The sequence below is a fragment of the Natator depressus genome, chromosome 3 (assembly GCF_965152275.1).
Source record: "Natator depressus isolate rNatDep1 chromosome 3, rNatDep2.hap1, whole genome shotgun sequence".
Lineage (NCBI taxonomy): Eukaryota > Metazoa > Chordata > Testudines > Cheloniidae > Natator > Natator depressus.
In genome coordinates, this window is record NC_134236.1 from 169315172 (window position 1) to 169339491 (window position 24320).

Sequence of the window (24320 nt, forward strand, 5' to 3'; positions counted from 1 at the left end):
GAGTGGGCAGGCATTCTACTTGATGGAGAATTCCTTCCCGAGTTCCCTGGCATGCACAAGGAGCAAACCTGCACTGAAGCCCTTCAGGGTGTGGAGCGTACTCCTGCTAATGTGCTGGTCTTCCACAGACTACTGTGGAGTGGCAGATGGCAAGGGCCATGGCTGCCCCTGGGAAGTGTGGAGGGCGAGTCCCTGCACATCCCTGAATACCGGGCCTGCCATTGTTCCTGGTCCTTATGCAGGCTGTGCAAGCTGTGGGAGCCCTCCCCCATCCACCCAAGAGCCAGGAACAATTTGGCCCTGCATTCTTGTGGCTCTTTAGGGATAGACAAACTGAGTCAGCTGAAATGCTGTCTGTGCTCCTGGAGCCTCCAGCCCTCAAGCCCAGCTTTGATTGAGGTCCCACATTTTCTAATTGCCCAACTTTTGACAGCCTGATTCCTTTGTATTTTTGATGATTTGAACGTCTCATTGGCGACTTACATGTTTTCCTGTCTCTAGCAATATTTTCAGAGTCCAATCTTGCAGTCGTTCCTCAGGACAGAACTCCCACTGACTTCAGCTGAATGGATAAACAAATATGAAAGCTCTTAATCTCAGTTTCTTCCTATTCCCTGTAATCCTGTTCTTACTTAGTCACGTTTCTTTTTTGCCTATATATGGATCTTTATAATGTAATAGAAACTGAATACCATGTCCATGAGTAATTTTGTGAGGCAATTTGAATATCAAAGGACAAAATATACTAGATTAGTAGATGTTACTGTCATATTCTTTATGATGGATACTGTACTTCCAGCATCTTGTCTTTCACATTAATAGGGAGTGGGATTCTGTTTTAAGTGACTCATCTGTCAAGAAATTAAAAGTAGATGCTCAAATCTGTAATACAAATGTATTTAAGTAAAAAAAGGATCTGTTTACAAATACATTAATGGGTGCAGCGAACAGTTCATTTACTCCTTTGACATTTGCCCTTATAACATTACAGCTAAAACTTAACACTGTTTAGCCCAGGATTTCCCAGGGGTAAAGGGCCAAAACACAATCCTGAGAATTCTGTGAATTGCTAAGGATATTAAACACTAAGTATAAGATTACAGAGAAACAATGCAGCCATTTTGAGCGGAGCTTTCCCACAGTGAGAGGTTCTGTGAGGCCCAGCTGGTTGTTTTGACTTCAGACACTGACTCAGGGATTGAAAAGTTGGACACCACGGGTGAAACAGAGAAACAGTTTGGCAGGCAGAAGACATTTTTTTTTAACCTTTTCAGTCTTTGTGCTGCTTACTGCACCCGAAAGTCATAGTAGAGTACAAAAACTTGGCTTAGTTCATGTATATCTTGGTTTTAATAACATTTATCTGATTTTAATGTTTCCTCCTGCCCCTCACTTGTTGTGTTTCATCTTAAAATGAGAGGTTATCTTTGGGTCAGGGATCGTGTCTTCCCGAGTGTTCGTACCGCATTTGTCATAATGGGGCCTCGACCCTAGCAGAGATTTGCGGGTGCTACTGTAATACAAATAACATACAGGTATAGGAAATTATTATAGATCAAATCTGCAAAATACATCTATAGAATCTAATTTACTAAAATTCAACAAACCTAATTTTTCAGATTTTTTTCTTGATTTGTCGTTTTCATTATTTGGATTTTTCCACTGGTGACCTGACAGTAGATCGATAATCTTAATAAACTTCTTAAATAATTTAACATTTGTTCAATACAGCTCCCTTTCTGGATAAATATATAATTAATCTAATAATTTAGACCACACATAGCTTTAGGGTGACCAGATGTCCCAATTTTATAGGGACAGTCCTGATTTTTGGGTCTTTTTCTGATATAGGCTCCTATTACCCCCCACCCCCATCCCAATTTTTCACATTTGCTGTCTGGTCACCCTACATGGCTTGTCTTCACTGCATTATTAGCTCAAGGTAGAATGTGACTGTTGCCCCTAGTCCAACCACTGTCCACATACAAAAATCTCTAGCTCAAGTTGAATGGTCTTTAAACCTCAAGCTGGCTGGCCATCAAAGTGTATGAGTTGAATTTTGAATGTCAGGGGCATGGGTTGAAGCTTGAGTGCTACTGATACTCAAGTTAATAATGTTGTGAGAATGCAGCTAAAGGTTATAGCTTGAGTTAACACAACTCGTCAGATGCTAACCCATTTACTCTATGCTGATTGCATTGTTTTGTAGTGTGCCTGCTTTTACATGAGTTAGGCTAGCTGGAGTGGAGTAATTTAAGATAATTGTTGCAGTAAAGACAAGCCTTCTACCTCCATTCTGAGTATACACAGGGCAGCAATTTTAGAATTGCACACAGTTACTGAGATTGCATATGCAGTCGTGATAGCTGTGTGTACAAATACACAAGAGTCCAGACAGACACCTAACTGGTCATTTATATGCACAATTATTGTGCTTGTTTTGCACATTTGTAAAAAACAAAACAAAACAAAAAACCAACAGACTCCTGGTGCCTGGAGTTTATTCCCAATGAAAGCAATGGTAGTTTTATTCTCATTGGGATTGCAGCCCTGTAGTCAACCAGGAATGGCATCAGTCAATGGCAATTAACAGTGTATTTTATCTGACAGTCAGTGTGGGCTAGTAGATGCAGAAAAGGACCATAAATCAGGATGACTGGGTAGTATTCCTTGCTCTGCGACAATGAGCAAGTCACTTAATTTCTCTATGCCTCAATTTCCCCAGCTGTAAATTTGCAACAACAATTCCCTACCTCACTGGGTAGTGATGAGTCTGAATTTCCATTTGTAAAGCACTTTGAGGTGCATGAGTGAAGGGCACCATGGTAGTCTCAGGATTATCAATTATAGAATTCAGCCTTGCCAGTATTAAAACAGACATTTCTGTCTTAACATATCTACTTTTAGGAGTGACATATTTTTGACTAGGGAAGCCTCAGAAGCCTTACTAGTGCTATATAAGTACACTGTGCATGTTTTTTCCACTTTTTGAGGTGCTAGTATTCAGTGTTCTGTCACTATCCACTCACCATTTAGTGAGTACTGACAAATATTATCAACACGTCAAGAAAGAATAAAGCTCTGCCTAGAACCCTTTTGCTTTCTCAAGCATGTTGCATTAAGAAAGCTAAAAAAGAAGTGGGGGGGAAGGAGAGAAACAAGGAACACTTCCAAACATAACATAAAAGGTCTTGCCTTAAGACCATGGATTTCCTTTTTGGTACTTTCAAAGAATGTGTCTTTAGTTCTCTTTGGCTGTGGGACAACAGTTGCGGGGTGTGTCTGTGGTTGGTTTTTTTTCTTTTCACAGTAACTCTATTGTTCAGAAACTGCAGCCAATTTATGGAAAGAGGTGGAATGTTTATGTAACTTACTTTGCTTTAGACAAGAAATAAAAAAAAATGACTGATGGAGGAAGGCCAGTCAAAACAGGATTTTTCTTCCTTTCTGGACACAGATGTTGGGAAAAAAACCAACTCTGTCTTCATGTTAAACTAAACAGCCCTTCCATTTTTAGACCCTTTTTTAATTAAGTAGGTCAGCAAAACAAAAAATCGAGCATTTGATTAATGGTCTAGTTCTCGTTTTAAAATATGCCGTGTTCGAGAGCTGCTCTGTTGACATACTCACAACACCATCAACTGGTAAATGAATATATTAGGGTTAGAGGATACCAGTTTTGCCAGTACCTAGACTGTTAGGTCCCAAATGTACAGTTGGCCAGTACTGCTAGATCGCAGATGTTGAGTGTCTCTTAATAACTAGAATGGAGTTTCCTGCCATTTTCAGATTAGCTGGGCTACACAGAAGATTTACAAAATGAAAACCACAAGGAGCTAGCCAAAAATGACTCCCCCTAATTTTATTGCACCTTCTTTTTGTGATTACAATGGAGAAAAGTAAAGATCACTGACTGTCTGCAGTTTGTCCTGCCCTACCAATACAGTATCTTGACAAGTGGCTCCAAGGCTTCTTTAATGCAAATACACATTTAATACTCTTTGGGCCAAATGCCATTTTCCTTAATTGAGTAAGACTCACATTGACCTCAGCAAAGAGATATTGCTAAACTAAGGCTTAAACAATTTGGAGCTGTAAGACTTAAAAAAATATTGAAATTGATTCTGGAATAGCTTGTACACCCAGGGCCAAGCCCTCTCTCAGTTAGACTGGCATAACTCACCTGAAGCCAGAAGTGAAACCTGACAGTTTGGGCCAAAATATATGACAACTGCAAATCATTGAGGTATACGTCTACAGAACAGATTCTGCTCACATAAAATTCTGCTCAGTGTGAAACTCAAGTGGTCTGTGTAGCCACAGACTGAGTTATAGTTTCAGTTCAGGATTTGGTCATATGTTGTTTCAAACAACAACACATAGACCTGGCACTGGGACTGCCAACAGAGGTGGACTGAGACCACCAACTTATTACCCACAAGATCTTCAGGTACCCATGACTTTCAGTCTCTTCCATCCTAGAGCAGATCCAGAGCAAAGGACTATCTTCTTATCAACCCCTTGAGGCATTCAGTTCCATTGAAGACAGAAAGTTGTATTAGTGTAGTTCAGGAGAATTTTGTCCATTTTCATTAGTTATTCCGAATATCGTTTCCAGTTCATAATCAAACATGTATTGGATTGGGTGGTGGGGTATTGAGCCAACAGTCCAAATTCTAGTCAGACATTGCCCCTTGCAATCCAGCCAACTCCAGTGGAATTGCATGAGCATGAAAGCAGAGTCTGGCCCAATAAATATATAGAGGCTACCGAGCAGGCATCTGTAGGACATTTAAAACGCTTTTCTACATACAGGGTTGAGTGCTACAGTCATGCATTCCACAGAGACTCCGTTTGCAAAGGGATAGAAATAAAACATTATTTGGGTTTTAGTTTCTTGGCCTTCATAACTGAAGTCTGAAAACAATTAAAGCCAGTGCCATACCAAATCAGCTATGCAGGCGTTACTGGATTTTCCCATGGAATTTTTATACAAGAATCAGGCTGCATCTGATGCAAACTAAAACACACAAAGAATTGTGTTGGTCAGAGTCAACCCAGCTTGAGGACAAGTTTTTGCAAATGCATACAAAAATCAATTACAGACACCCAGAAATACCTAGCTAAAGACTATTCACATAAACACAGCTGGAATTTAGACAACAGCTTACTCACTGAGGCACTGAGCCTGCTTGCTAGTAAGGAGGTGTACAGAGAGCTCTGGAGTTGCCTGCCATTCATGGGGGACACCTGCTGCTGTGCCTTTCAAATAGTGAAGCATCCTACCCCTTGTACACTAAGCTTGCACTGAACCACTGTGGATAGGGTCGGGGCACTGGCACTGCCCCTTCCATCCCATTTGCCTCCCTTTGGAGGGTGCTCTGCTGCGGAATTTTACTAGGGGAGCAGTCCCTGTGTTTTCTCAGAGAGTGTGTGGACTGTGATTGTGGCTGGCTGCTGCCAAGAGGAAGAGATTTCTGGCAGCATCCCCAACCTTTTGTGCCCAGCTGCTGCAGAGGTGAGCAATGTGGCCCCAAAACAGTATTGCTGTAATACCACAACCAATACTAACATGGAAGGAAAACACCATCCAACTGAGGTCAAGCTAGATGACCATAATGATCCCTTCAGGACTTCAAAATTGTGAATCAACTGCCACACCCTTCACTCACATTACTGTGGTAAACTCCTCTTGTTTTATTCCATTGAAAATCTGGTCATTTTCCGAGGAGGAGATTTTTGAGGTTCTTTTAGAATCAATACCTTTCATCAGTGCAAAGAGACAGTGTAGTCATTCAGAAACTCATGCAATAAAACCTCTATATTTTGCACTCACAATGGTGAGACCCATTGCAAGTTACCAGAGTTTGTGGATTAGCAAATATACGTCTCTCCTTGTTTTTGCATGCCCTAATAGCATATCGAATACCGTTCTGCACTTTTGCCAATTCAGGCACACCATAAGACCCCCACCACCTCCTCCCCATTTGAGGAACAGTGAGTATTGTGCAGGAGAGTGGCTAAGATCAAGCGTAGTATCAAGCCTGACCCCAGATGTCCAGTACCTACCCTGTTGGGGGGAGGGATAGCTCAGTGGTTTGAGCATTGGCCTGCTAAACCCAGGGTTATGAGTTCAATCCTTGAGGGGGCCATTTAGGGATCTGGGGCAAAAATTGGGGATTGATCCTGCTTTGAGCAGGGGGTTGGACTAGATGACCTCAGTCCCTTCCAACCTTGATATTCTATGACTGTGAATCAGAAGGCTGACTCTCCACTGGAACTTTCATAGCAACCACTAGTGGTGCTGCCTAGCACAGAAAGAATGTTCCATGAGTTTTAATCCACTATACCTTTTCTGGTTAACTCATATTTTTTAAATGAGCCAGACGTTTAGTCAAAAATGCACTGAATTAATCTACAGGGATTCCCCTTATAACATGAATCTTTAGGTGTGAGCTGACAAATGTAAATAACATTATTCTGCCAGGCTTTAAGTATCTCAGTGTCTAATCGCTCAATGGAGAAGGAAAAAAAAAAAAGAGCACAACCGAAGTGACTTCCTGAGCCCTGTGTTTATGCTCAGTTTTCATCAGATTTTTTTTTTAAACACAACCTGAAGTACTCTCGTTGCATTTATTTTGGCACTAAAATTCACTCATGCTTTTTGGATCAAAGGGATAATTATGAAGTTGATCTACAACATGCAGCCTAACTTTGTAACTCCCTGTAACCAACTAATATATATATTGATATATGCAACCTGCACAGTGTTATCTTGTTACTGCACACAAAGAGAAATGATCAGCTCAGCAGCTATTGGAGTAATACTACTGCATTTATCCTGGAGTTTTTTCTCTAGCAAGAGCTTACTCGCAACTACATTCTCCCACTAGAGGTTTGCCAGATTTTCAAAGCAATGTTATATTTAAACAAAGGTTTTACCACCTTTGTAACTCTAAACAGGGTTTAGCCTCTTGCATAAATGCTATAGCCTGTAAATCCGAGATGGCCCACACCCTACACATTCCTATGTCGCATACGAACAGCCTCTTCTTTAATTACAAGGTGTGGCATTTCTGGACAAGAGACAGCTAATCCTCCAGACGAATGCTATTTACATTTACCCTAGAATTTCTGCACTATGCAAAGCTTTGGATTTGAAAATGCAAAGTTTAAACCTGACTGACAAAATCTTTAGCTCATGGCCACACTTTGATGCCCTTTAGTATCCTGGTTGATTAGCAGTAGCATTATTATAAGGTAGAGGTGTGCTCCAGGTACAGAATTTGGATCCTGATCTAAAATCTCAAAGAGGTGTTTGGATGCAGCATTTTGATTTGTGCTCATATCGATTATAAGATTAACCATCTGCAAATCTACACATGTACAACAAGGGCCCAACTCAGCAAGGTATGCCTAAGTACTTGCCTAACTTTAAGTGCTTTGCTGAATCAAGGACTCAAATAGAAGTCATGGGAAAATTAAGCTAAAGAATATTCCTAAAGTTATTGGTATCGCATACAAATGAGCATAATTGAAAGAGACAATGGCAAAGCATCACTGATTCCTAACTCCTGCAGACAGGAAAGTCACATTGCACTACAGCTGCAAACTTAAGTTCAGTATATGCAGCACAAGAGTCCACCATCAGGCTCTACTGACGGAGCTAGACAGGCTTTATTGTCATTTATGTTTGTGCACAAGGGGATAGGATGCTTCTGGGGACTTGTCTGATGAAGATCACATTCAGATCCTGTACTTTTGTTAATGTCTTTGGGAGCCAAGAGGCATCTGATTCCACTTCGCGGGCTGCTGGGGCTTAATACCATTTCTCTCACCCTGTTAAATGGGCTTAACTTTGTTCTCTTCAGTGACTGTGCAGGAAAAATATGGAGTGAAGGACTCTTACTTGTTAACATAGTAAAGTGCCCACTTCCTCAGTTTTCCTCAGCAGACTGTTAAGTTAGCTGTCCAGCTAACCCAAAATTTCACCTCTACCTGGCTAATAAGAGCCAACATCAAACACAGCAAATCCAAATCAGTCTTCACCTGGGTTTCAAGCTTCTCACTAGGGGGTTGCATTGAGCTCCCACTTGGGTGTGGTATGGGCTCAGTACCCTAAGAAGCAAGTAGATGCTCACTCTGGACCTCCAGCCCACACTACTCCTTTGCCCAAGGCTGCTTCCTCCACCTTGTTCTCCCACTCTGGTCTCCTAAAACCAGATTTCCCCCCCCCACACACACACACCCACCAAAAGTTCCACAAAGCCAGTTAATCAAAACAGCTTCCTCCTAAGCTATCTCAGAGCCCCCTTCCCAGCATTCTTTACCTCCTATATGAGGCTTCAGCGCTTCTTCTAGCTCCCATCATGTCATTTCAGTGGAAAGATCAAGCGCATCTGCTCTTTCCACATCCTCTCTCCCTTCTGAGACAGAGAAGCTAGTTATATAACCTGCTCCCCTCCCCACACACACTTCCCAGCATGCCTCACTATATAGGCCTACAATTTCCACCTGCCTCCTCTGGGCTAAAAGCAGGAAAGGGGCACTGCTAGACTTGGAATCCATCTTAAAGGACCCCCATGCCTCGTCACAAAAGGTCAGCTGTAGTTGCCACCTGGCTGGTTTGGGTTTTTACACTGCATTGCTGGTTGCCAAAGAAAACGTGCTTCTCTCCCCCTCCTCCCAGTTGTAAGCTGTGTGCACACACAGCAGCGCCAGCTGCCACACAGTCTTGTAAGTACCTTGCACAGTATCACATGGCTGGGTGTGCTGTTGGCATGGCACAACACTTGTGTCCTGCTCTGTTCTTGTCCCTCAGCATGCCAAAAATGCAGCAAAACTGCTCCTACTTCTCTTGGCACCGAGGACTGGGAAGGAGGACAGGTGGACTCGAGGCTCACCAATATGGTGGGGAAGGCGGGGGCTTCTCTTAGAGGGGAAGGTAGGTGGGGCTCCGTTGAGAGCGGAGGCTTCTGGGAAGGGGTGGGTGTAGGGGCTCATGGGCAGGGGTGAGCTGGTTCACACCGGTTCACTAGAACCGGTTGTTAAATTTAGAAGCCCTTTTAGAACCGGTTGTCCAACAACCGGTTCTAAAAGGGCTTCTAAATTTAACTGGCCAAAAGTGGCGCCTTAGGCACCAACTCCATGGGTGCTCCAGCCCTGGAGCACCCAAGGGGAAAATTTGGTGGGTGCAGAGCACCCACCAGCAGCTCCCCACCCCACTCCCGGCCCCAGCTCACCTCCGCTCTGCCTCCGCCTCCTCCCCTGAACATGCTGCCCCGCTCTGCTTCTCCGCCCCCGCTCCCCCAGGCTTCCCGCAAATCAGCTGTTCACACAGGAAGCTGGGGCATGCTGAGAAGCAGGCCGCAGCTTCCCACTCAGGCCCAGGGAGGCAGAGGTGCGCTGGGGTCGAGGACGAGGGGGGCGTGAGGAGGGCTGCCCACACCGCAGCAGGTAACCCAGGATGGGGGGCACGCAGGGGAACCGTTCCCCGCCCCAGCTCACCTCTGCCACCCTCGGCCTGAGCGGGAAGCCTCAGCCTGCTTCTTAACCCTCCCTGGCTTCCCGCTGAACAGCTGATTTGCGGGAAGCCGGGGGGGCGTGGAGAAGCAGAGTGGGGCAGTGTGTTCAGCGGAGACGGCGAAGCGGAGGTGAGGTGATCTGGGGCCGGGTGCAGAGTGGGGAGCTGCCGGTGGGTGCTCTGCACCCACCAAGTTTTCCCCATGGGTGCTCCAGCCCTGGAGCACCCAGGGAGTTGGCGCCTAAGGCGCCACTTTTGATGTGATCAGTGAGGGAGCGGCCGCTCCTCCTGCTCCCCCCCAGCTATGCTCCCCTGCCCCTAGGAGCCAGAGGGACCTGCCAGATGCTTCCTAGGAGCTGCCCCAGGTAAGCACCTCCGGGACTCCCCACCTCACCCCCCGGCAGGTGCCTCTGGCTCTTAGGGGTGGGCACCCACTACGGTGGCCCAGGAGACCCTCCTGCCTGATTCTGGGGGCAGTCAGGGGTGGATGGGGCAGGAGTCCTGGGGGGCAGGGGTGGGCAACGCCCCCTCACGGGGTGAGGAGGGAACCCGTTAAGATTTTGGCAGCTCATCACTGCTCATGGGCCAAGGGGGTCAGGCTGTACTGATGGTGGGAGCACCTGAGAAGGGAAGGGGAGGGTCCGGCTGGTGGGGTGCAGTGGTTGATTTTTCTGAGCCTCGGAGCTGGGATTTGGAGAGAGAGAGAGAGACACACACAGACAGCATACACTGACACCCACTGATCATAAGGCAATGACTATGTGCAAACAGCCTTATGTAGTTTCAATTCACTCTCCGCCCTCCCCCCCCCCCCCCACACACACACAGGGGTTCTAGATAGTGTTGGCAGTCAGGCAATCAAATAGGGTGAAGACTGAGTACTACTTTAATACAAAAGTAATATAAAAACCATAATAATCATCAGTAATTTTGTGGTTGTTCAGCATGGCCTGGTAACATCCCCATCTTTAAAGTTCCCCTGCCCTATGACCCGCTGATGAGGAGATCTAGGACAGTTTAGAGCCCAGAACGTGTATTGGGATTATTTTTTAGTTATTGGCTTTTGTTATCAGCTGTAGACGCAAGAGATACTACTGGATTTCAGTTTCCACAAATAAGAGGCAAATTCTGCCTGGGATATTGCACACTACTTCCATTGTCGCTAAATCAGTCTGTTCTGCAGCCTTTAAAACAAATATCTTTCACCTCATAGTGATTGGAGGCTAGGATTAAGGCTTTGTCTTCTCTGTAGATTTACCTTGCATTCCCCATAACATGCTCTGTGTGCACACATCCCATACCTCTGTCTGTGCCAGGTGGTGAGGCAGCCACCATGCCCTGAGGTACAGGGCAGACCCTGAGTTATCTTATCCTGTGTATCCAAAGTAACTTCAGTGAAAACATGCAGCCATGCCCAGTCTCAACAATTAGCAGATGATGGTTCTCTAGATTCCTTCTCACAAGCCCCCAGGACATCCAATCTGGTGTACTCTCATGCCATCTACCTGTGTTCTGACCCTGGCTCTTCAAATGCCTCTGCTCAGCATCCTTGGTCCCACACTGCTTGTTCTTTCTCCCGATTCAACCTCATTCATTTCCGGTGTACGAAACAGCAGAAGAACACTCAATATTGCAGCCACCCGGTCAGAAACTGACATCGGTATCTTGGTGCATCTTTGGCAAAGACCATGACTTGAGGTGCTCAAAGAGGAACAAAGTTATATCTTGGATCAAGCAGACCAGACAGCAGTACAGGGAGAGGATGAAGGGGCTCGAGGTGAAGTACTGGAAGGATAATTCCAAATCCAGCACTGCCTGACAAGTTCCATGCTCTACAATGAGCTGGACCATGTTCTGAGAGGCATGCTGAGCACAGAGCCCCATTTCATCATGTGGGTTTCAAACTTTGTTGATGCCCATGAGGGCATGGACACCACCTCAGCCCCTCAGACAACTGGCCCAGAAAGGGAGAGGACCGCAGCCCCCAAATCACAGGATGTCTTCCTTGGTCTGGACCAGGAAGAACAAGAGAGTGGATGAACCCCACAGAGAAACACTAGGGGAGCATCGCAGCTGGGGCCTCTCTTCCTATTGTTTTGAAGTATATTATGAAATATTTGGATGGGTTTTAGCCTATAATTCTGGCTGCTGCTTTAGTTGTGGGCAGATGCAGCGACATTACGCTTGTCCACCATCACTGCCATTCCTCATTCACTCCAATTCCAACCACGCTACTCAAAATGGCAGACAAGCAGAGAAAACCCCCTCTGCAAACCAACAGGTTACAGTGGCTTAATGTAATAGCTTTTTGCTTTTCCATTAATAAAATGCTTTGTGGCCACAGTCCAGGCAAAATGTTACTTGCCATAACACAGTCCTTAAAGGCACTAGTAACAAAATACCCCAGCACGTTAAGGCACCCTCTGACTAGCGCAGAAGCTGTTTTATTGCTCATCTGATTACTCTCCAGGAATGGAACACAATCAAATAGAATTTTTTGCTCAGTAAAAATTCCAGGCAGTCTGAGATTCCTTCATAAGGCAAACAAACCTCCCTCTGCTTCCCTTGTAATGGACAAATCCTTTCCAGTCATTTATCAGTTCATCTGCCACAGAACGCAGAAAGATTTGTCCTTGCAGAGCTGGAAAGGCTCCTTCCCAAGGCTTAGAATAACTGCTCCCTTTTCCATTCTGGAATCTCAAGCAGGACCACGTCTTGTAAGCAGCAGCCTGACAAGGTTTTGACATACTTGCCAATGCTGCTCTGTCTCCCAGGACCTGGACTCCCCTGTGCCCACTTTTGGGAGAGTTGGAATGTAAAATTAACTCACTATTTCTTTTTCCTGGGAACAGTCCTCTACAAAGCTTCACACCAGGCAGAATTTTGCTGGGTGGGAGAATCAATAAAAGGAACTGCATTCTTTAGAGCTAAAAGTTGATACTTTTTATTTACAGCTGCGTACACTGAGAAAGGTTCTAAGCTCTCAAACTTTTTTTCCCCGTGTCAGTCAGGGCCCTGTGCCACAGCAGAAGACTCATTGAGAGAGGGGAGGACATCAAGGAGACCACTGATTGTCAGTGAAAGGCTTTGGAGTTTGAGGTCAAAGCAATGAAGGACCAGGATTACCTGCTCATGGTGGTGCATAAGGACTGATCCACACACCATAAAAGGAGGAGACAGGAGGAAAAGGGAAAGAAGGACAGTGTGAGATTGGAGAAGTGAAGGAAGGAGGACAGGGAGCCTGAGAAGCTGCTGGCAGAATGTCTTCACCGTGACTCAGAGGTTAAGGAGTGAAATATGGCGTTTCCAAGAAACATGTTCAAGAGACTGTTCAGGCTCATGAGACAGTCCCAGCAAACCTCCATGGCACCAGTGCCCAAACCCATGGCTGCACCTTGACACTACTGTGTCCCACAACCTATAGTCAACAATGCCTGAGGGACCCAGTCAACGAGCCACGGAACTGCAATATCTGCTGCACTCTGTGCCTGCTCCAGTGCAGGGGAAGGAGATCAATACATCAAAACCTTGTCACAAATCAGTGTTTTTGTACTTGTTTGTAGTTTTTTGCACACCTTTGAACCACGTTAGACTAGCTGCTCTGCCCACATTTTTTAGCTTCAATAAAGTTAGAGAAGGAAATATTTCTTTAATTCATGCATAGAGACTACTTTTGATTTCAAGGCAACAGCCTTAATGTGCCAGACAACCCCATTAATCAGCCCTAGTTTACTTTTCATGCAGCTCAAGAATGCAGGCACACAAGGCATCCCTTACGGCCTTTGCTTTAACAGACCCTGTGCCAGTCCAAGGTGCATTTGGTGGTTGTCTGTAAGTAGACCTCAAAATATCATCATCAATCCATTCCATCCCATCCCACAGCACTCCCCCTTGTCCTCACATATATTATGAAGCACCCAACATGCCCTAGTCAAAGGTATGGTGTTAAACACGCTATAGTACAAATAAGTCTGTAAGCAGTGCCAGTCAGCCTCAGGCATGTTCCGCCACACTGGAAATGACACCCCTGCTCAGTGTGTAGTTCACCTGCTGCTTGTCCAGGGGGCCCAAGTCAGGATAAGCTTCAACCACCAGAGTGGAAGCAGCAGGTAGGCTGGGGTTACCGACAGTCACGGTGGTCAGGGACACCCCATTGAAGACTATCATTGGGAGGAACAATGTACCAGTTGCCTATACTGAAAGAGGCCAGACCTGAATACCCTGGCATTACGCACCCGGCCAGAGCATCGGATATAGGTGGCCATGAATATGCCACCGTGGTCCACAAGGACCTGCGCAACTACGGAGTAGTATTCTTACCTGTTAATATACTTTCTTGCTTGAAATGGCAGGCAAAGGCTGGGTGTATGCTTGTCATCACTCACACCTGCACAGCTCAGGAACCTCATCCGTTCAAATCCTGCAATTATTTCAGAATATTTCCAAGTTTTACAACCCTGGGGGCCAGCACAGTATAAATTGCCTTGGAAACCTCCATGACCACAGTGCCAGCTGTGGATTTGCCTACCTCAGACGGGTTGCCAACAAATCTATAACAGCTTGGGGTTGCCAGTTTCCACAAGTCAATAGCAATGTGCTCCTGGGCCGTTTTTGGCTCTCTCAACTGGCTGTTCTGCTGCTCAAGGGCCAGAGCGAGTGCCTCACACTGCTCCAGGAATGTGGCTTTCCTCATGTGAGAATTCTGGACCCACTGTGATGTGATGCCATGTTTCCATCACAATGTGGTTCCACCCTGAGTGCTTGTGAGCCTTGTCCAGAAGCAACAGTCAGCATAGGGGATGGTTGGCTGTGAAGAACAACATCAGCTCAGTCTACTCCTCCATGTCCACGTGGTCCCGATCTGGTCTTGTTGTTGTGCTTATAACTGCAGGACACTGCTTCCATCTTCTCTGGGCAAAAAAAAAAGCTGCCTCTGAAACACCCACCACTGTCTCTTGGCAGCAGCTTCTGCAGAGACATGCCGAAGAAATACTGCCTGCCACTAGAGCAGCCGCTGTTGGCCCCAGGTATTAGGATGAGCAGAATCCATACCTTTGACACGTAATGCCAGCTGGCTCCCTCTCAGGAAATGAATTTCCTGGGCCTAGCCCATTTCCTCCCACAATCTCCAGAGTGGGCAGACAAGCTGACCTACAACACTCTGAGTACAAGCACACTCTGTGCTTACACCGTGAGTTGTGGTGCTACGAATCACAGGATCTGTGCCCAGGTAACTGTATTGCTTCTCATGGACAGACACAGCACCAGTGTGGACATGGGACATGACAGCAATGCACTGATCTCAACAGTGTGGCCACACTCCAGTGGGTTAGGCTGCTGTGCATTGATTAACACTTGACTGCTTAACCCACGTTTAGCCTGCAGTAAGGAGAGAGTCTTAAACTATACATGGATTTGAACTAAAACCTGTCTGGATTCAGCTCAAACATCTCCCTATCACAGGTTGAATCCAAACAAAGATTCAGATCTATATTTTATCACCAGACTCAGTAGTGTTCAGATTCAGGTTCTGGCTTGGACCCCATCTCTAGTTTAAACTTTGGTATAAAATTCAGACTTCTTCCATGTGGTGGAATATTAAGTTCCATTTACTAGATAACTAACAAGTAGTTTGTTTACAAAAGAAATGACCTCACTCACTCTCAGTGGAGATCAGACAGGCAATATATGGTGATTAACTACAGGATCAGAGAAACTAAGGTGGAAAAAGACAATTAGGTCATTGTGGTTCCTCCCTAAGGGCAGATCCAGAATTGTTCCTTACAGCATATTCTTCAGCCCCTTGTCCAAACTAGTTATAAATGACTCAAGCAAACAGTCTTTCCCAGCTTCCCTTTTGAGGCTATTCCACACTGACAGATCTCACTGTTAGGAAACATATCCTGATATTCACCCTAGATTTCTCTCTGCTTATTTCATCCCACTGCTTCTAGCTATAGCCTTGGAGCATCCTCAGTAGTAGTCCTTCCCATTTGGTCTTTACCCTCTCCAAACACCAGTAGAATGTTATCCATTAGTTGTTTACCTGACACATACATGTTTGGTCTTTTTGCCTTTCCCCAGTGCCGGATTAAGGTATAAGCTAACTAAACTACAGTTTAGGGCCTCGCAATATGAGGGGCCTCTAAAAAAAGAAAAAAACTGACTCCATTTCCAATTTTATCAAAATCCATTGACAAATAAAGGAGATATGGGAAAAAGAAGATTCTTTAAATAGACAATTTCGTTCAAATGACAAAAATATACACATCTGGCTACACAAATACCTTTACCTTACCCTTACCCTTCACCAATTGTTCATTATTGACAGGTGGGAGGCCAGGGTTGAGGGAAAAAAAACGATAATTGCACTTGTAAAATTAGTATTTCTACGAGTAAGTCTGTTATCAGACTCCCAAAGCAGCATTTTGTTGGCCAGCTGCTACCAGTACAATTCTGACCGTGCCTTCAAAACTTATTTACATAAATAAATAATCTCACCGCCGATAAAATTGGGACAAATGTGAGGTTGGAGACAGCAGTGACATGAAGCAATCCTGCCAAGCTCATACTCATATGTTAGTGTGTTCTTTCTTCTTTTGATCTGTACATACGTACGTACAACTGTGTGTCTTAGTGTGCGCACCGCTTTCTGCTTCACGCACTATCCATGCTTGGCATGATTGAGTTTGCAGGTGATCATCTTATGGACTAGGGTCGAGTGGATCTTGAGGAGGATAAATTTCTGTTGGCTTCCCTCTGTCAGTTTCGGGCACCTTCACAGTAAATATCAAATGGTGCTGACAAAAGGATAAATAGCAAGTTTTGAGAGAAGTGAAGGAAGATTCTATATTGAGAGAGAGAGATCAAAATATTCTGAGTACTTGGTGAGCAAGTTATTTTAAACTACATGCATATACAATTTATAGCCTATTAAAGCCTATAATATTCATTATATTTGCTTGAATATAGGCTAGTTTTTCCTCACTCTCTCAATGACTGTCTAGAGATTATCATTCTTTCTCTTCTGCGCATATAGCTTGTTGTCACTCTGTGTCTGAGGTGTTTACTCTTGGAGGAGACAGAGGATAGAGAAGCGAAAGCGAAGAGAGATGTCTGCCTAGAAAAAAAAAAAGACTTGGATTTTCTGCTCCGCGGGTTTGGAGCGCACAAGATCATATTTTATTATAGGTAGTATGCGATGTAAAAAGAATCTTACATAGACTTATAAATCACATATCATATGCATACTACATTATATTTTTATAGTATGGCAAAAGAAAAATCAACAATTCATTGTTTTGTAGCGAAAATTAAATCGCAATAAACATTTGTAAATATATTTTATATAGTCTGGATTAATTTTGTTAGGGAAATACAAAGTTTATCAAATGTTTTTTCATTTATTCATATGAAAAAAGGATAATTTTCCCTATTCATGGTGTAAAAAAAATTATATATCCTCTCTTGTTTTCCTGTGAGAACAAACAAAATAGCACTAACTTTCACAGAAATATCCTGGTAAAACACAGGTTTTCGGCATATATTTATATTAATAAAAATATTATTTGTGGTTGTATAGATATATAAATCTCAACATTTATAATATAAAATTAAATATTTTACTGGTTTCAATAAAAACCCTCAGTTACTAATTTTAGAACCAATATTAGGTAATTCAGCATAACCTTCTATAAAAACAAATTTATTGGAAAAATACAACCCATATACAATTTTCTGATACTTTTCTTATTACCTGGGTGTAATTCACATCAATAGAAACTCTAACCATTGAGCTTTAAGCTTGTGGGTTATCCCCATCCTATATCCTCTACTGTCATCTTATATCCTCTAAGAGTCTCATTGCTTATTCAGACAAGGAATTCCACAATTTAAATGCCCCAATAGAGAAGAAAAAATTCCTGAACTCTTCTAGTAAATGGTATTAGTTACAATATAAAAATACAAAATTAAAAAAAACACAGTATTGTTCAGTTCTACTTTACTTACATATGCAATTAGTTCAAAGAATATATCTAAAATGTATTTCTGTCATGATGTCATCGTTACAGAGAGCGCTGTTTTTACAACTTTCCCTTTGTATAGATGCAGATATAAAGCTTTTGTGTTTATATATTCAATGTCCTGTGAAAATAATAAATTCATTTTATATGGCATAAGGCGTCTTACACATGACATAGCTTAGAGCCTCAGAATGTCATAATCCGGCCCTGCCTTACCCCATTAATGAGTCAATAGTCCATTGTTTGTTGCTTTTCACTGTATTTCCACTGGCTTGGCAACATTTACACTGTAGGCTCCCTCACCAGCTCAGGAAGAATTCAGCACCATGCCCAAGTCTCTTTTAGACCCTTCCGCAGGACACGGTTCATTAATTTGAACACAAAACAAGAAAACAAAGCTATTCCCCAGAATAGGCTGCAGAGGCCAGAGGTCTTTCCCCTTGCACCTGTCTCTCTGCTCCTGGAAAAGGGACACACCTCTTCCCTTAAAGCCCTGCTGAATCATGTGACAGGCAGGCAGGGCTTAGCTCTTTTCTGCCTGTCCCATCCTGTCACATTTACCATAGTTAAGTACCCAGTATAGACCATAGTATTCCAGGTGGTGATCTGAAAAGTGCCATGTAGAGAGAGACTGGCAGATCCCTGTAACATAATCGGTTGCTTCTGTGTTATCTTTTTTGCAGTGCCATGACACATTGCAAGCTCACCCCTCATTTGCTGCCTACTCTGAGATACTGTGCTCAGATACCATAGACATAAGCCTGGGATGGAGAGAGTTCCCCAGCATTACTCCCTTCCACGTTTCCATTAATCAGTTATATTTTTTTCCTTCAGCTGTATTAGTTTGCATTTTTGTAGGTTGACTATCATCATGCCATTTCCTGCTCCTTTTTCTGACGCTTGATGAGATACTTAATATTTATACTGATGTGACTGAGATCAGAACCTGTAGTGCTAGAGAATCAATGCAACTTAATGTGACAGAGTGGGAAGTGTAGGTCTCTCACAGCATGCTTAATTTTGACAGTTCTACATAATCAGGATATTTTACCTGCAAGAGATGGGTGAAGGCCTGTCTTAAGTTCCCCAGGAATACAGAAGGTGGCTTCTTACTGTAGCTTGGATATTCTGGGTCTGATTCTCCACAACCTGGCATCTTGTGTAATCATTTACAGCTGTGCAAAGGGATTGTAAAATGCTATCACTGATGTAAGGTAAAAGAAGAATTCAAATGAAGTACCATTGTACAACTACTTTGTACAGGTGTAAATTACTACCCAAGGTACAAGGCAGGGGAAAATAAATTCCTTTCTTATGTTCACGCTACTGGTCTATTTTATGCTGGAGCAACATTATATTTTACAAGGGGGAACCACCAAATATTTGTCCTGGATGCATCACTGTATTGCACAGAATAATGTAGAATTAGACTTTATTGTTGTGTTTTTCTGAATGAAGACCTAGTTTCAGCCACCATGACCTCTACTTTAGATTAAGAGAGCACCAGAACAAGACAGAGCAAAGGTTAGGACCCCAGGAGAGAGCACAGGGTGCATGTCTCCTTGCACAAGCTACTGCTAGTCTCACTCTGAACTAAACCTGAATTGCCTATAGTGTAGACAGCAGAGTTCATAGAGGTTTCAAGTTACAGTTCATAGAAAACAAAGGCTAACTGTTACGTAGCTAAATACACCACAATTATCTCAAAAAGCTATGTAAGTAGTTGGTGTTGATCCCCATACTTCTACATTTTCCAAATTCCATGTTTGCTGAAAAGTGAAATTCAGACCAAAAAAAACAGCTATCAGCTTATAGAAAACATCTTGGAGAAGGTATTCAGGGCAGCGGGAAAAATTATTGTTGATGCAGAGAAATATATTTCAACAACACAAACCTTGGTTGTTCAATGTTAAGACTGAGAATGTGCATGTGGATATTCTCAATTAATTCTCACATTAGCAGCCTGAGTTGCATGCTTGGAGGCGACAGTAGATGGGGAGAGGCAAATAAGTTCTGTCAAAATCAGAATAGCGCAGAGTGATGCCACAAAGCAGGATCAGGGCATGCACTGTGGCAGACTTCCTAGGCATTCTGGCATTGGCCAGGGAAATTACGAAGGTATTTCTTCCCTACTTCACAGCCGAGGGTCTGACATTCTCTCATCCAGTGAAGCAGAGTGCAAAACACCATGAACCAACAGGGTGTTGATGCAGAGCAGAAACATCTCAGTGAGACTGTGTAACACCGACAGACCCCAGTCGTCAGTGGTGGGATTTAACCAGGGAGCTCTTGAGCTTAGTGTATGAGCCTCTACCACATGAGCTAAAAGCCAGCTGGCTCTTAGCTAAGGCTGTAGAGCAGACTCATTTAACTCTCTTTAAGTGGTCTCGGTGCCACTAGATGGGACAGAACACCACACCCAGACAGTGTGTGGGTTACAGCTGCAGCTATAGGGCTAGTCTACACTAGAAGCGCTGCAGCTGCGCCACTGTAGTGCATCTGGTGAAGGCACTCTATGCTGAGGGGAGCGAACTCTCCTGTTGGCATAATAAAACCACCCCCATGAGAGGTGGTAGCAATGTCCGTCGGAAAGAAGCTGTCTCACTGACAGTGCTCTCCACACTGGTGCTTAGGTCGGTGTTACTTACGTCGCTCAGAGGGTGGCTTATTCACACTCCTGAGCAACGTAAGTTACACCAACATAACCTGTAGTGTCGGCAAGCCTCTCAGGTTTGAGTGCAGTGGCGAGGGTGGGAGATCTGCCTCTGACAGCCACCTAATGTTTGCAAGTACGAGGCTCACATCATACAGGTGGGTGAGTTGCTGAGAACAGGTACCAGCAATTCGTGCATCTGAACCAGATTAACGATAAGTAAAAACAGGAACTAACCATGTTCTGTGCTGTTTCAGAAGCTGAGCTTGAACCTGATTCCAAGCAGTCCAGACATGGTGCTACCCCTGTACGATGCAGAGTATGTGCTTCTGGATTTTCTCCTCTGATGAGATGACCTATATTTTGTTATGGAAACACGGTGAGGGAGGTAATGTCTTTTATTGGACCAACTTCTGTTGGCGAGAGACACTTTCAAGCTATATAGAGTTCTTCTTCATATTTGTTACGGACAGACAAGGTTGTCTCAGTGTTTTTGGTTTTTCAGTATAGGGGTAGAATTAATGTTGTTTGGACGACCTTTACTGTCCTACTCCATACTTTCTAATCTTTAGGATATAACTTTAAACAAACTTCCTGGTTTTCTAATACTTGTTTTCTCAATATCGTCAACGTTCCTGTTAAGGTTGTACACCCTAAGGCTACTAAGAACTACTCTCCACTTCAAAAGGAAGCAGTCAACTTCAAATCAAGTCAATTAAAAAAAAAGTTTAAAGCAGTCTCATTCCCCTCTCCCACAGACCTCTGCCAAGTTGTGTGCTTTCACAATTATATTTTCCTTTTTAAAAAAAAATTAGAGAAAATTCTCTCTCCTCTGTTGCTGTGTGAAAGACCCAAACAAACAGAGGAAGCAGTGAAATCCACTGTATACAAAGTGCTGTCAAATGCACATTGTAAATAAAAAAATTATATGCAATTATTTCTCTCTAATCTCTTTCAGTTATAGTCATTTAAATAGTTACTTGTAAAGGAAGTAGGTAGAATAATTCCGATAGATGGGTGAATTTTAAGTTGAGTGTCCCATTAACACCAACTTAAATATTTACGAGGAAAATAAAAAATGTAATCCATTGTAATTCATAGGTGTAAAGCCTAAACACTAGGGTGTTTTCGATAATCAGTTATAATTGAACATGCCAAATAACTTCTAAAGTCTACTGCAAATGCTTTCTTAAGAACCATAACATCTTACTGCACTGTCTTTTCTTTGTCCTCACCTGCCCAGGAACAGCACATCTTCATCTGTATATATTGCAGTAATCTATTGCATTGATTCAACAATCCTCTTGTTTAATGCACAATCAAGGCTGAGCCACATGATCCAGTATACTCTTTGCTTCAGTGGTGCCTCTGTGTATCCCTGTTTGACTAGGTTATCCCTCCACAGAGCATCTTCGTGAAGTATATTCAGGTTTCACATGAATAAACACAAGTGGGTGACAGGGCTTACATAGCCCCCTGCTGCAAATACATACTGCCTCGGGGGTTGACAGAACTAGTCTCCTAATCTAGGATTTACTCTTCTGCCCTGTCAGGGACTCTTGATCCAGGGATAGGAAAGGAAAAAATCTCGTATGCGGTTTAGGTTTTAAATCCCTCAGTCTGAGAGCACGATGCATCTGTGCACTGCAAATATATCTGACAGCCTTTGGACCCAGGGGAGGATCAGCTTCAAGAAGCCTTACCACTGATCCCCTGCTTTTCTTCCTTCGCTCTCTGCTCCTACTCTAACTCCTGGTATATGTAATTTCCCTCAACAGCCAGCTTGGCAGGGAACAACCTATACAGCCATCACAAGACACTAGCCAGGTGATGCCAGCACCCAACAGGGGAAACATAGCACAGTTATGATGAGAGGCCAGATTAAAATGAAATGGGGAACTGCGGTGCATGCTATACAAGGGTCACATGGCTTTAATAACTGACTCAATCCAGAATCCCAACCGCAGGCAAGAGGAGACATGTCAGACCTTGGCTATGAAACAAGAGACAAAGAAGTGGTAGCAGTTCTGGTGAGTGTGCCAAAGTAGCTGGCGAAAACGTTTACAGGAGACCCAGGTTAAGAAAAAAGAAATCTAGTCTCTGGGGTTTCTGGTTTGTTTAGCCAAAATAACACAAACCAACAAAATCTCTGGCCATATTCCCTGCATGCAATGTAACAGTTTGTTAAGTCCAAACCAAAGAATATTAAGAGGGCTGCTATTGCCTTCAGACTTTTGCTCAACAAACCCCTCTCTGTGGGGCAGATCCTGAGCTGTTGTCAGTTGTCACAGCTCCATCGTCAGTGAGAATGTTCAAATTGCTTTAGCTTTTAGGAAAGGGTTTAGTAAATACATTTGTCTAGTACTACCTGGAATTCAGATTTATGTAACATCCCGAAATGTGTCAAGATATTTGAAAGCTCAGAAATGCACAGTGAAATGCTATAATATGGCTCTTTGTTATGCTAATGATTTCTTCCCTGCCGCTCTTGCGAAAAGAGCCAGCCAGCCCATCAAATAGGAATGAAACCAGTGGGCAACCTTTTTTTTTTACCTTCTGCTGCTAAAGGTTTTCTTACCACTAAGCTTGAGGGGCAAAAACCGAGTCTTTCTTGGCACCTGTAAACAAAGCAGAGAGGACAGACAGAACAGTTTCCCATTACGCACCCACTGTCACATGGAGTGATCACTGGGGATGAAAAATGAGGCCCGCCTTTCACCATGATGCTATAATTTACATTTTTTCTCTTCTCTCCCCCCCTCCCCAGTCTCTTTATTCCCCTTGTCAGCAGCACTGAGAAGAGGCAGTGTGGCAAAACCACTTATAAAACCTCATATAATCTAGGTACTTCCGTGGCCCCCCCCCCGTGTGATTCATGAAGATTTATGATTTTTTTATACTCATAATAATCTTATCCAGGAGAATTTACAGTTGAAGGATTGAGGAAGAGAGGGATTAAGTGACTTACCCAAGGTCACACAGGGAGTCATAGCAGAGACAGAAACTGAATGCACATCGCCTGAGTCCCAGCCCCCTAAACAATCCTTCAAGACCCCAAATATTCCACAGCAACAGAGGCCTAAATTTTGCAGCAAGGTGCCTGACTCATGCAGCACTCCAGCAGGTGACTGGAAATTCTTTGGTGACTTCAATTTAACTTAAAAATGTGAGGTTTTAAATAAATTCAAAATGTCAATAAATAATCCCTAGCCCGTTTCGATATTAAATTAAATTTAGTTTATACAGTTCCCACGTCTTCAGTTTTTAAACAAGATTTTTGTATCGACAACACAGAACTGCATGGTAAGGGTTGACAAAAGGAAAATGTAGGTTTTGGTAGCTGGGCAGGGCCCACCTGGGTCTTTTGGCACCTTGGGAGGCTTGAAGGACAATTGGGATGATGGGGTAAACTCATCTGGGTGTCTCATTTATAATGATCAGCAGTGAAATAGTTAATGTTGACAAAAGATTGTCCTCTTTCGGTATTAGACTTAAGTTATTGTCTTGAATAGGTAAGTTCAGATGACATAGTGCCATTGGTTCCGGCTGTCTGCAACCTAAAGACGACATCCCTGCATTAGTTTATGCTCAGTTAAAGTTTTTAATGTTCTCATCTTCACAACTATGGGGACTAAAGACTTATTTTTAAATCTTAGCTACTGGAGCACTGGTCTATGGCAAGGGGACGAGGGCAGGATTCTATGGCAAATCCCATCACTGCAGAATCACCAAATACACTATTTTGAATTGAGCATACAAAAGGGAACAGACCTCTTTACACTAATGAATCCCCCTGTAAAACTAAGCCATTTTGCAACAAGGAGGAATGGTCCAAAAGAAGGAATATCATTTACTCAGTCTTCAGGGATCCAAAATTAAAATCTATGCAATTTAAGATTTCAGAAGTTATTCAAGTTAAGTTTACAGGAAAACATCATACAGTGGAGATGTTTGAAAAATGCAGATAGCTGTAGATACATGCACTGAAATCAATTTCAGAGAAGTGTGGGGCAAGCGTGTTATTGACCTTACATAACATTTACAAATGTAACATTACTTTGTGAATAGCCAGCTGATATACACAGGGAAAGGACCACTAAAGTTTTAAGTCAACTGCTGA

At 43.4% G+C, this 24320-nt stretch overlaps 1 protein-coding gene across 1 annotated transcript in view; it reads right to left on the reverse strand.

Moving 5' to 3' along the window:
- HHAT (hedgehog acyltransferase) overlaps nucleotides 1-21513 on the reverse strand; it is a 393415-nt gene extending 371902 nt beyond the window's left edge. Inside the window, exons 1-2 of the mRNA XM_074949317.1 lie at nucleotides 21436-21513; nucleotides 20438-20556 (exon numbers count right to left, since the gene is read on the reverse strand). The gene's annotated coding sequence lies outside the window, so the exon portion shown is untranslated. The remainder of the gene's footprint in view (nucleotides 1-20437; nucleotides 20557-21435) is intronic.
- Between the last annotated feature and the right edge of the window lie 2807 nt (nucleotides 21514-24320).